Raw genomic sequence first — 14176 nt, forward strand, 5'->3', positions numbered from 1 at the left:
GGGTGGCAGTGGGGTGTAGAGGAGTGTACATGGGAGGCAGAGGGGTGTAGAGGAGTGTACATGGGAGGCAGAGGGATATAGAGGAGTGTGCATAGAGGAGTGTGCATGAATGACAGACGGGTTTAGGGGGTGACAGAGGGGTGTACATGGGTGACAGAGGGGTGTACATGGGTGACAGATGGGTGTTGAAGAGTGTACATGGGTGACAGAGGGGTGTAGGGGTGAAAGAGAGGTGTTCATGGGCGACAGAGGGATGTAGAGCAGTGTACATGGGTGGCAGGGGGTTGTGGAAAAGCGTATATGGGTGGCAGAGGGGTGTACATGGGTGACAGAGGGGTGTAAAAGAGTGTACATGGGTGACAGAGGGGTGTAGAAGAGTGTACATGGGTGACAGAGAGACATAGGGGGTAACAGAGGGGTGTACATGGGTGACAGAGCGGTGTAGAAGAGCGTACATGGGTGGCAGAAGGGTGTAGAGGAGTGTACATGGGAGGCAGAGGGGTGTAGAGGCGTGTACATGGGAGGCAGAGGGGTGTACATGGGTGACAGAGGGGTGTAGAAGAGCGTACATGGGTGGCAGAGGGGTGTAGAGGAGTGTACATGGGAGGCAGAGGGGTGTAGAGGAGTGTACATGGGAGGCAGAGGGGTGTAGAGGAGTGTACAGGGTTGACAAGGGGGAAAAGGGGGTGATAGAGTGGTGTACATTGGTGATAGAGCGGTGTTGGGGGTGGACAGGAGTGTACATGGGTGACAGGAGTATAGATGGGTGACAGGAGTGTGGTAGCCTGGGGGTGTAGGGTATATGGGGTGTAGCTGTGCGGTAACTACCGTATATAATGGAGTGTAAGCCTACCAGAATATAAGATGAGGCCCCTAATTTCACCCCAAAAACTCAGGAAAAGTTATTGACTCGACTATAAGCCTAGGGTGGGAAATACATCCCACACCCCCCTTCATCATCACCGCCTGTCATCATCCCCCCTTCATCATTACCCTGTCATCATCCCCCCTTCATCATCATCACCGCCTGTCATCATCACTGCCTGTCAATCCAGTGGTCTTCAACCTGCGGACCTCCAGATGTTGCAAAACTACAACTCCCAGCATGCCCGGAGTTGTAGTTTTGAAACATCTTGGGGTCCGCAGGTTGAATACCACTGTGGCCTTCGTCATCATCCAGACCCCCCCCCCTTTAGTTTTGTACTCACATCCCCTCGGTGGGAAGGAAGGGTGAGCTGGTCCGGGCCATCTGTGCTGCAGGGACCGTCAGGTGGGGAGGGATAGTTGTTCCGGGCTGTCCAACTTCACCGGGGGCCCTCTTCTCCGCTCCGGGCCTGCCCCGGCCTCGTGACGTTGCCTTGACGACGACACACAGGGACGTTCATGCGCAGGGACGCATGAAGGCATGCGTCGTCGTCAAGGCAATGTCACTAGGCCGGGGCCAGCCTGGAGCGGAGAAGAGGGCCTCCCGGTGAAGATGGACAGCCCGGAACAACTATCCCTCCCCACTTGACGGTCCCTGCAGCACAGATGGCCTGGACCAACTCACCCTTCCTTCCCACCGAGGGGAGGTGAGTACAAAACTAAAGGGGGGGGGGGGTCTGGATGATGATGAAGGCCGCAGTGGTCTTCAACCTGCGGACCTCCAGATGTTTCAAAACTACAACTCCCAGCATGCCCGGACAGCTGATGGCTGTCCGGGCATGCTGGGAGTTATAGTTTTGCAACATCTGGAGGTCCGCAGGTTGAAGACCACTGAACAGGCGTAGAGTTCACTCGAGTATAAGCTGAGGGGGGTGTTTTCAGCCAAAAAATCGTGCTGAAAAACTCGGCTTATACTCGAGTATATACGGTAAAGGGTGCTTGTTTAACCCTTATCACTCATGACGCCAGGGTGAGGGTTTTCTCTATATGCTTGTCCTATCGCCACCCGTCCCAAGAGTGATAGAGAGGTATTAAATAAATGGTTTGTCCACAACCGGAGATTTTGCAGAGAACTGTCGGAACTTTTACTGCAGCTTTTATGCAGGGTTAAACAGGAACAGTCCATATAACAAAGTCTATTTGGAGTTTGACAGCTGGTTGGGACCTCGTTAGTTTTATAGAGCTTAGGAGGTTAATATGCGCTGTTCCACTAGATTTAGGGGATTGGTATTAGGTCCAGTAGTCACGCTAGGTTTAGCTGGGATTGGTAGTTAAATTCACGTTTTCGCAAGTTGCGGAATTTGCAGGCTTCTGGCCTGGTATCCCTTCAGGAGGTCATTTAAGGGCGCAGCCACTGTAGCAAAATGGGGGATGAATCTCATATAGTAACCCACCATTCCAAGAGACTATTTCACCTGTCGGGTAGTGACAGGTCAGGGCCAATTCCCGATGACCTCTATTTTGTTTACCTGGGGTTTGACAACTCCGCACCCAATGACATACCCCAGGTATTTGGTCTCTTCTAACCCTATAGCACATTTTTGGGGGTTAGCAGTTAACCCGGCCTTCCTAAAGGAGTCTACCACTGCCTGTACTTTAGGAAGATGACTTTCCCAGTCTGTACTGTGAATAATGATATCGTCCAGATAGGCTGAGGCATACCGATGATGTGGCCATAGTACATTATCCATTAGCCTTTGAAATGTATCGGGAGCTCCATGTAAACCAAACGGTAACACCTTGTACTGAAACAAACCTTCTGGTGTGATGAATGCTCTTTGGCATCCTCCGTCAAGATCATCTGCCAGTACCCTTTGGTGAGGTCCAAAACAGAAAAATACAGAGCCTGTCCTAGCCTTTCAATAAGCTCATCAACTCGGGCCTTCGGATATGCATCTTAGACACCCTTATTAAGTTTGCGGAGATCGTTGCAGAACCGCAACGTATCATCTTGCTTGGGTATTAAGACTATCGGACTGGCCCACTCACTCTTTGATTCCACGATGACATCCAGTTTTAACATCTGCTGTACTTCTTCAGAGATGGCTTGTCGCCGCGACTCAGGTACCCGGTATGGTTTCAATCGTATTTTCACCTGGGGTTCAGTTACAATGTCATGGCGGATGATAGAAGTACGTCCAGGAAGATCCGAGAACACATAGGTGTTCCTACTGACAAATTCCCTGGCCTCCTGAGCCTGTGAAGAGGAAAGGCTGTCAGCAATTTTCACTGTGGCAACTGCTTCCCTCGCACCAGACTGAGGGATGGGAAACTCCACCCCTAACAAACTTGGCCGGGGACTGTCATCCACACCAGTTTCCTTATCTTTCCAAGGTTTCAACAAGTTTACATGGTACACTTGCTCTGACTTCCTTCGCCCGGGCTGGTGTACCCTGTACGTCACCTCCCCTACCTTTTCAATCACTTCGTAGGGACCCTACCACCTAGCCAGAAATGTACCGTTGGTACTAGAACCCGATCTCCCGGGTTCAAATTCCGAACCAGAGCCTGGCGACTATAGACTCTGCTTTGAGCTCGCTGAGCTGCCTCCATATGTTCCCTTTCCCTTTCATTACCTTTGACATAAACGGGGTGCCCTAGTCAGTCAATACCTCTTTAGGTAAGCCCACTCAGGAAAACAGTTCCTTTAGCTCCTTAGCTATAAGTTTGGCCGAGGTATGTCTTAGAGGTAGCGGTCTAGTGGTTTGGCAGGTTGGGCAAGATTCACAATACCTTTCGACCTCTTTATACACACTGGGCCAGTAAAGGCGCTGCAAAATTTGGTCCTGCGTCTTCAGCTGGCCCAGGTGCCCCCCTAAAACATGCTGATGGGCTAACTCTAACACCAGCCTCCGACATTCTCACCCCGAATTTGGTTTACCCGGAACAGCATCCCTTGATGGACCACAAAACGGGGGTTATAGTCTGGGATCCCCCTGTTGTTGTGGTGCACCTTCAACAATTTATTAACCTATAGATTCCCCTAAGGGAATCCAAAAATTACCCTATTTTGCCATATATATACATATACTTTATGGTGATCCCACAAGCTTTATTAACTAATAATTAAGGTGTGCTAAATAAACAAAACGACACACAGTTAAAAGGTTAAGCTAAAGAAGCAGCTTGATATGTATGATATATATATTGATTATGTGAATTGGCAGAAGATTCTCTGCTACTGTCAATAGTCACTGTTCATTGACAGTAGTCACCATTATTTGAGCTGAATGTGCCTGCAGTGCACATTCTGCATCCAAGCTGCGGCTAAGCTTCTGGTTTAAAAATTGTCCCTACTCTGCCCCCCTCAACATGTTTCGCTGCCCCTGTAGCTTTGTCAGCGCGGGTATGCGGCGTGTACTATTTATAGACTCCCCTCGCATTGATCTGATACCCTGCAAGCCTATCATAAATAACTTCCTCCTTATTCACCATTATGATTGGTTGTGAGTTTGATTGACACTCAATATGGCCTTTCAAAACTCAGCTGTCTCAGTGGCGTCTCAGATATTCTCATTGGTGTGGGTCCTATGACGTCACTTGCGCAGTCCCATCTGTGCCGTAACTTGTACATTGCCGATATTCTTCTCGCGAGACTTCGGGCCTGCGCGATTCCATCTGCGCCGCCACTTTGTTTTCACTTGCGCAGTCCCGTCTGTGCCATAACTTATACATTACCAATAGTCTTCTCGCGAGACTTCGGGCCTGCGCGATTCCATCTGCGCCGGCACTTAGTTTGTATTATACGGACCGTTCACACTACGCCTGCGCCGATGAAGCTGTAAGTATCCTGCACAAGTACTTATGTGCTGGGACTTAGACTCCACAGCGCTCTTACTTTTTAATAATGCTGACTTGGGTCCAGTCCACCCCGCCAGCCGAACACCCAGCCAACCCCATGGTAAGTATAATTTGCCTATGTTTTTCCCTTTTTGGGCTCATTAAGCTACCTGAACCCATACGTTACTCCATTCACAATAGTGTGTATATATTGTAGAATTAAGAGGATGGGAGGAAGATTGTGGTGCTGTCCCGTGGCAAGCCGTTTAAGGGCTCGCCATGAGACTGCACCACAGTAAGATAGGGAAGGCAGGGGTGTTACCATTATTGGTTTGTTAGATTTATGGGGGTCTATTGCTGTTATGTGTCCCATCATTTAGCCTATTGGAAATAACATTTAATATCTAGATATCATTGAAAAAGCTTAATAATTTATGCTTTAAATATGGCTGGTTTATAAAAATGCTGAGAAGGTAAAGCCTTCATTTAAACCTTGACGGCTCAAGGATTTAAGTCTGTGTATCCACTTGGCTTCTGTTTTTAATAATATTTTATCAATATTGCCTCCTCTTGGACCATTCTTAAGTTTTTGAATACCCCAAAAGTTAAGATTCAGGGCCTCCCCTTGGTGCACTTCTCTCATGTGCCTCGTCAGGGGAGTGTCTGTACCAGTCCTTATTGTACTCAAATGCTGGGATATTCTTCTCCTCAGTTGTTGGATTGTCTTACCAACATAAATCTTGGGGCAGCCACATTCTGCTATGTAGACTACTCCCTCAGTTTGGCAATTTATGAATTCTCTAATCTGAAATTTTCGTCCATCTACTGGATTAATAAATTCCTTTTTCTTTGGTAGAAATTTACAGAATGTACATCATCCACATGGATAAGACCCTCTTGTTCTCGTTTCTAACCATGTTGCCTCTCTTTTCTCTATATAGTGGCTTCTCACGAGGTGTTCTCTGATATTCCGTCCCCTTCGGTATGTGACACTAGGATATGGGGTAAGTACTTCCTTTATATCTGTATCGGTCAATAGTATGGACCAATATTTTTTCAATATGGCCATAATTTGTCTATTGTTTTGATCAAATGTCCCTATGCAGCGGATCAATTTCTTATCCTGCGTTGGTACTTTTGTTCTTAAAAGTTCAGATCTTGGAGTGGATCTGGCCCTAGCGAAGGCCCTATGTAGGACCTTCTTAGGGTACCCTCTCGCCATGAAACGTTGGTATAAAAGTTTAGATTCTATCAAGAAGGTTTCTTCACTGGAACAATTCTGCCTTGCTCTCAAATACTGACCAGTGGGAATGCCACTTTTTAATGGTCGAGGGTGACAGCTTTCCCATTGTAGGAAGCTATTAGTTGAAGTCTCTTTTCTATAAATTTGAGTTTTTACGCTGCCTCCAGGTCCGAAGGAGATTTTCAAATCAAGAAAATTAAGTGTCCCTGTGTGTATCTCTGATGTAAAGTGCATACCAATATCATTAGTGTTAAGTGCCTTAACAAACCTATTAAAGTCAGTGATGGTGCTACCCCAAAAAATTAAAATGTCGTCAATATAACGACCCCAAAATAAAATGTGCTGAGTGAACTCTCTATAAGTGTCCGAAAAAACCACAGTGTCCTCCCACCACCCTAAGAATAGATTTGCAAAATTTGGTGCACATGCCGTGCCCATAGCCGTGCCTCTTCTCTGTAAATAAAAGTGCCCATCAAAAATAAAATAATTATGTGTTAATAAAAATATTAGAAGTGAAGTGACAAACTGATTGTGACTAGTGAATTGTGTTCCCCTAGTGCACAAATAATTGTTCAATCGCCTGTATTCCCAATTGGTGCTGTATATTAGTGTAGAGTGCTTCTACATCTAAACTTGCTATAAGTGTATTAGGCGGAAAGGAAACCTCCTCGAGTCTGGAGACAGCGTCTCTTGTATCTCTTATGTAAGAGGGCAAAGTGGTAACAAATGGGGCTAATATTTGATCTACGTAGAAACTGATGCCTTCCGTTAGGTTATCATTGCCCGAAACAATCGGTTTTCCGGGCATGGGGATTTTTTGTTTATGCAGCTTTGGAAGCACGTAAAAAGTTGCCAGCGTTGGTTTGTTATTCATCATTGCCTTGAACTCGTCCTCAGAAATCAGTTGTTTTTGTTTAGCTTCCATCAAAAGGTTTTTCAGCTCAATGACATATTGTTTAGTTGGATTTACGGTCAGACGTATATACGTTTCTTTATCTTTAAGTAATCTGAAAACCATGTTCTTGTAATCCTCTTTCATCATGATCACGATATTGCCCCCCTTATCGGAGGGCTTTATCTCTATGTTATCATTCTCTTGTAGTTGTTTTAACGCATCCCTTTCCCTTTTTGTTAAGTTGTCAATGTGGGATCTGGATGTTAACTTTTCTAATTCTGCGCTGGTCATCTTTACAAACGCGTCAATATAACTATATTGACTAAAGCATGGCGTAAGTTTAGATTTAGGTTTCAGGCACGAGAAAGGTGGGCACACTGGGGTTCTCACACCTGTATCATTCTCATCCAAGAGATCTATCAGGTCTAATACTACTTGTTCATCTTGTCTGATAATAGAGCTCCCATCTCGAGCTCTATTTTTATGCATCTTATGTAGGGCAAGCTTTCTTGCGAACAAGTTAATATCTTTCACCCAATCGAAGGAATTGTACCTTGGACTGGGGGTAAACGACAATCCCTTTTTCAATATCTGCAATTGATCTGAGGTTAATACTAAACTTGTCAGATTACAGATCTGCATCTCTTGATCTTTTGTTATTAGCGTGGATGCGGTTGATTCTGCAAGTACCCCCACTTCTCTCTGTCCCTGAGTTGTATCCCCTCTCCTAAAAAATGAGTGGAGGGATCTTGATTTCCAACTCTCATAGGGGTTGATGTCGTGGTCCCTGCAATGGCTTGTTGAATTTGGGGTAAAGGTTGTGTTTGCGAGGAGGAGAATTTAACAATTAATACATTTTCCCAGGCCCGAGACAGTCAGGTCCTGGTGCTGTGCCATACCAAAATTTTCTCCTGTTACATTGAGGTCTGTCAACTCTGGCCCTGACGGCAGACCCTCCACATCTCCTACCATTACCCTCAGGGCAGACGACACCTCCTCTTCCACCGTAGTGGTAGTCACCCCAACTGCTATTGCTTCTGACTCGGGTTCCCAGGATTCGGGGGTCACCCCTGAGTGGGGCCAGTCTATTGGGGACACCCCTGCCTCGCAGGTCTATGGAACTCTTGTCTGGGGCCACAGAGACACATAGTTACATAGTTACATAGTTACATAGTTAGTACGGTCGAAAAAAGACATATGTCCATCAAGTTCAACCAGGGAATTAAGGGGTAGGGACACGTACCCTTGAAAGTCTCTCCCAAATATTAGTTCATACGGCAACTTTGTGACAACGGCCACCTCATGATTCCAGCAGCCAGTTGCTGTTGACAAAGGCGGTTGGATAGTCTTTTAGGTCCTCATGTATGCACAAAACTCCAGCCTGTCGTCCTGTGTACTCCGTGGGCGGCACCAGGTTGGACCTCACTAGAGTTACCATTCTTCCCGAGTCTATTAATGCCTCCACGACACTACCCCCCACTTTCACATGGCAGAAGTGACCAAAGTCTCCTGCCCTGGGGACACTGGTGGCACACAGTCTTTGAGCATACAGGGACGGGCGGAGAGCATAATTGGTGTCCATCGGTTCCTCCCTATGGGGACAATTAGCCCTTACATGTCCCAGCTCCTGACACCCCCAACATAGCAACAGGGCGGGGCTTTTAGGGCTTTCCAGCTGCCTGTGCAAGGGTGGAGACCTCCTGGGTTATACCACCCCCTCCCGCAGTTTCACTGTGGCTTCATACCTTTTCGACAAGGTCAACCATCCCCAGAGCATGCTAGGGGACGCCTGGCCAATCCAGCTCTGGAGGGAGTAAGCAGGACCCTCCAGAACATATTGGCCAGGAGTCAGTCCAGCAAGGCAGTGGGATTCAATACCTCCAGCTGTAGCCATTTCTGTAGGTGTTGTAAAAGATCGTAATATTGCAGCCTGGTAGCCTCAGCCAGCTTATATTCCCAATGTCGTACCCGCTGGGCCTGGACCAACACATTTACCCCCAGTTACCAGGATCTCACCCTTAACAATATCATAGTCAGCAGCCTGGTCGTCGGACAGGTCAAAGTATGCCTGGTGTGATCCAGACAACAGGAACGGAGCGATGACCTCAGCCCACTGGTCTCGTGGTAACTTCTCCCTCACACCCACTTTTTCAAAGACCGCTAGGTAGGTCTCGACATCATCCGAGGGGGTCATCTTGGGCATCGCCATCCGAACTGCTTTCCAGGCATCAGGGGTGGTCCAGGTCGTCACTGCGACTTGTAGCGCCATTATGTGCTGCAACAGTAGCTGGTTAGTCTCCTGCTGATGCTTGTTGGACTCCTGTTGTTGCTTGGTGGACTCCTGCTGGAGCCTGTTGGTCTCCCGCTGTTGCAAGTTGGCCTCCATGAACGTTTTTATAACAGCCTCCATTTTGGCAACACTGCGGTCTCTGGAGCACTGCTTTGCCTTGACTCTCTGGAGAAAACGCTGCAGCTGTCATTCGGCAGGACCATTAACCTTAGCAACAACTCCAACGGGTTAACAGTGTGCTGCAACTCAATCGCTGACCTCACTGCGTTGCCCGCATCCTCCACCAAATGCGATGACTCGCTCTTGCAAATAGGTGCGGTTGCAGTATAGAAGCGATGAAACAGTACTTTTCAAATCAAAGTTCAGTGTTTCATTCACACTTGGCAAACAGTCTTTAAATGCAGGACCAAGGAAAACGTAACAAAAGTCCACCTGTATTCCTTAGGTGTTTGTTCACACCTGAGTCCATGCCATGTGGCATCAAGCAAGTCTTTTCCAGGCCTCTAGGCAGTCGGCTGACCATCTTCCAACCTCTCAGGGAAGGATTCCACTCTCAGCTCACTCTGGCAGTGTGAGCTGCAACTAGCAAATCCCCCTCAGCTGGTGAAGCAGGCTGCCTTTAAGGCCAACAAAAGGGTAAACCACACTCCAAAATTAAGTGAAGCAAAACTTGTGGTTTATTTCATGATGTAGTAGACAAAGTTTCAGCTGTCTCTCCTGCCATTTTCAAGTTTCAAGTAGTTGTCTACTACATCATGGAATAAACCACAAGTTTTGCTCCACTTAATTTTGAGTGCTGCCTGCTATTTACTTTATATCAAGGGGACCGGGGCGTGAGGCTCTTTTGTGCCTGCACTCAAACCACATTCATTTTGGTCTGGATGTGATGCTTTTTATTGGACTACATATATATATATATATATATATATATATATATATATATATATATATATATATATATTAGAGAGAGAGAGAGAGATTAAAGCAATACATAAAGGGACAGTGACCAACTCTTTACTTATCTGCTGAACACCTGTAGCTCACAACTCTGTGCCAAAGAAACTAGATTTTTACAGGAACATTTAGTAAATTTTTATCTTATTATACAAATATCCGTGTTTTTTCTTGTACTCTTGTACTTCACCCCACAGGTATCACCTGTTTGACAAAAGAGTACTTGGGCCAACAGGATCCTCAGGTTAGCAAGACCACCCTGCCACACGACATTTAAAAGAGGATACTACTTCCAGCTAGCTACAGATTTGTAAATTACTTTTTTACTGTTTAAAAATATCTTAATACTTCCAGTACTTATCAGCTGCTGTATGCTCCAGCAGAAGTTGTGTAGTTTTTTCCAGTCTGACCACAGTGCTCTCTGCTGCCACCTCTGTCCATGTCAGGAACTGTCCAGAGCAGGATAGGTTTGCTATGGGGATTTGTTCCTGCTCTGGACAGTTCCTGACATGGACAGAGGTGTTAGCAGAGTGCACTGTGGTCAGACTGGAAAGAAATTCAAAAAGAAAAGAACTTCCTCTGGAGCATACAGCAGCTGATAAGTACTGGAAGGATTAAGATTTTTAAACAGTAATTTACAAATCTGTTTCATTTCAAAAAAAATTTTTCACCAGGGACCCCTTTAAGGACTTTAACCCCTTAAGGACCGAGGGTTTTTCCGTTTTTGCATTTTTGTTTTTTGCTCCTTGCCTTCAAAAAATCATAACTCTTTCAATTTTGCACCTAAAAATCCATATGATGGCTTATTGTTTGCGCCACCAATTCTACTCTGTAATGACGTCAGTCATTTTGCCCAAAAATCTACGGTGAAATGGAAAAAAAATCATTGTGAGACAAAATTGAAAAAAAACCCGCAGTTTTGTAACTTTTGGGGGCTTCCGTTTCTACGTAGTACATTTTTCGGTAAAAATGACACCTTATCTTTATTCTGTAGGTCCATACGATTAAAATGATCCCCTACTTATATAGGTTTGATTTTGTCGCACTTCTGGAAAAAATCATAACTTCATGCAGGAAAATTAATACGTTTAAAATTGTCATCTTCTGACCCCTATAACTTTTTTATTTTTCCGTGTATGGGGCGGTATGAAGGCTCATTTTTTGCGGCGTGATCTGAAGATTTTAACGGTACCATTTTTGCATTGATAGGACTTGATCGCTGTTTATTCATTTTTTCATGATATAAAAAGTGACCAAAAATGCACTAGTTTGGACTTTGGAATTTTTTTGCGTGTACGCCATTGACCGTGTGGTTTAATTAACAATATATTTTTATAATTCGGACATTTCCGCATGCGGCGATACCAAATATGTTTATTTAAATTTTTATTTACACTGTGTTTTTTTTTTTTTATGGGAAAAGGGGGGTGATTCAAACTTTTAATAAGGGAGGGGTTAAATGATCTTTATTCACTTTTTTTTTCTCACTTTTTTTTTGCAGTGTTATAGCTCCCATAGGGACCTATAACACTGCACACACTGATCATTGTTATCCCATAGGGACCTATAACACTGCACACACTGATCTATTACATTGATCACTGGTTTCTCATAGGAAACCAGTGATCGATGATTCTGCTGCTTGACTGCTCATGCCTGGATCTCAGGCACTGAGCAGTCATTCGGCGATCGGACAGCGAGGAGGCAGGTAGGAACCCTCCAGCTGTCCTGTAAGCTGTTCGGGATGCCGCGATTTCACAGCGGCTATCCCGAACAGCTCCCTGAGCTAACCGGCATGGTTTCACTTTCACTTTAGACGCGGCGTTCAACTTTGAACACCGCCACTAAAGGGTTAATAGCGCGCGGCACCGCGATCAATGCCGCGCGCTATTAGCCACGGGTCCCGGCCATGGCCCCGCGTTATAGATCGGGAGCGCACACATGACGTTCCAGTACGCCATGTGTCCTTAAAGGAAATCTGTCATCAGAATCACCCACACTAAACCTGTTACACAGGCTTGTAGTGCGGGTGATCCTGATTAAAACGCTTCTTACCTGGTTAAAAATGGTTCAGCGCTTCTTCAGATATCTTTATTTTTAGTTTTCTGTTATTCCCTGGCTTGGGACTCAGTGGGAGGTGTTATCAGCTCGGACTCGACTATACGTCATTCTAGCTGGGCGGAGAGGCCGCCCGGCTCATGAATATTCATGAACTTATCCTCGTAGTCTAACTCCTTTTTCTAGGTCTGGTGGGGAGGGCTGCGCATGCGCCGCATTCCGTACACCCGGAAGCGGCGTTCTCCCCCCGGCTTCACTCGAGCTGCGGCCCAATACAAGTAAGAAGACAGGCTGCATGAGTGAAAAGCCGGGTGTACGGAACGCGACGCATGCGCAGCCCTCCCCACCAGGCCTAGAAAAAGGAGTTAGACTACGAGGATAAGTTCATGAATATTCATGAGCCGGGCGGCCGCTCCGCCCAGCTAGAATGACGTGTGGCCGAGTCCCAGATGATAACACCTCCCACTGAGTCCCAAGCCAGGGAATAACAGAAAACTAAAAATATAGATATCTTAAGAAGCGCTGAACCATTTTTAACCAGGTAAGAAGCGTTTTAATCAGGATCACCCGCACTACAAGCCTGTGTAACAGGTTTAGTGCGGGTGATTTTGATGACAGATTTCCTTTAAGGGATTAAGGATCATTTCATTATATATATATATATATACTCTGCTCAAAAAATAAAAGGAACACTTAAACACCACAATGTAACTCCAAGTCAATGACACTTCTGTGAAATCACACTGTCCACTCAGGAAGAACACTGATTGACAATCAATTTCACATGGAACAGACAACAGGTGGAAATTGTAGGCAATTAGCAAGACACCCCCAATAAAGGAGTGGTTCTGCAGGTGGTGACCACAGACCACTTCTCAGTTTCTATGCTTCCTGGCTTAAGGTTTGGTCACTTTTGAATGCAGGTGGTGCTTTCATTCCAGTGGTAGCATGAGACGTCTACAACCCACACAAGTGGCTCAGGTAGTGCAGATCATCCAGGATGGCACATCAATGCGAGCTGTGGCAGGAAGGTTTGCTGTGTCTGTCAGCGTAGTGTCCACAGTATGGAGGTGCTACCAGGAGACAGGCCAGTACATCAGGAGATGCGGAGGAGGGCGTAGGAGGGCAACAACCCAGCAGCAGGACCGCAACCTCTGCCTTCATGCAAGGAGGAGCCGGAGGAGCAAAGCCAGAGCCCTGCAAAATTACCTTCAGCAGGCCACAAATGTGCATGTGTCCACTCAAACGGTCAGAAACAGCCTCCCTGAGGGTGGTATGAGGGCCCAATGTCCACAGGTGGGGGTTGTGCTTACAGCCCAACACCATGCAGGACATTTGGCATTTGCCAGAGAACACCAAGATTGGCAAATTCACCACTGGCACCCTGTGCTCTTCACAAATTAAAGCAGGTTCACACTGAGCACATGTGACAGATGTGACATTGTCTGGAGACACCGTGGAGATCGTTCTGCTGCCTGCAAAATCCTCCAGCATGACCGGTTTGGTGGTGGGTCAGTAATGGTGTGGGGTGGCATTTCTTTGGGGGGCCGCACAGCCCTCCATGTGCTTGCCAGAGGTAGCCTGACTGCCATTAGGTACCGAGATGAGATACTCAGACCCCTTGTGAGACCATATGCTGGTGCGGTTGGCCCTGGGTTCCTCCTAATGCAATACAATGCTAGACCTCATGTGGCTGGAGTGTGTCAGCAGTTCCTGCAAGAGGAAGGCATTGATGAAATGGACTGGCCAGTCCGTTCCACAGACCTGAATCCGATTGAGCACATCTGGGACATCATGTCTCGCTCCATCCACCACATACTGTCCAGGAGTTGGCAGATGCTTTAGTCCAGGTCTGGGAGGACATCCTTCAGGACACCATCCTCTACCTCATCAGAAGCATGCCCAGGCGTTGTAGTGAGGTCATACGGGCACGTGGAGGTCACATACACTACTGAGCCTCATTGTGACTTGTTTTAAGGACATTACATAAAGTTGGATCAGCCTGTAGTGTGGTTTTCCACTGTGATTTTGA

This window comes from Hyla sarda, chromosome 13, assembly GCF_029499605.1.
Source record: "Hyla sarda isolate aHylSar1 chromosome 13, aHylSar1.hap1, whole genome shotgun sequence".
Classification (NCBI taxonomy): Eukaryota; Metazoa; Chordata; class Amphibia; order Anura; family Hylidae; genus Hyla; species Hyla sarda.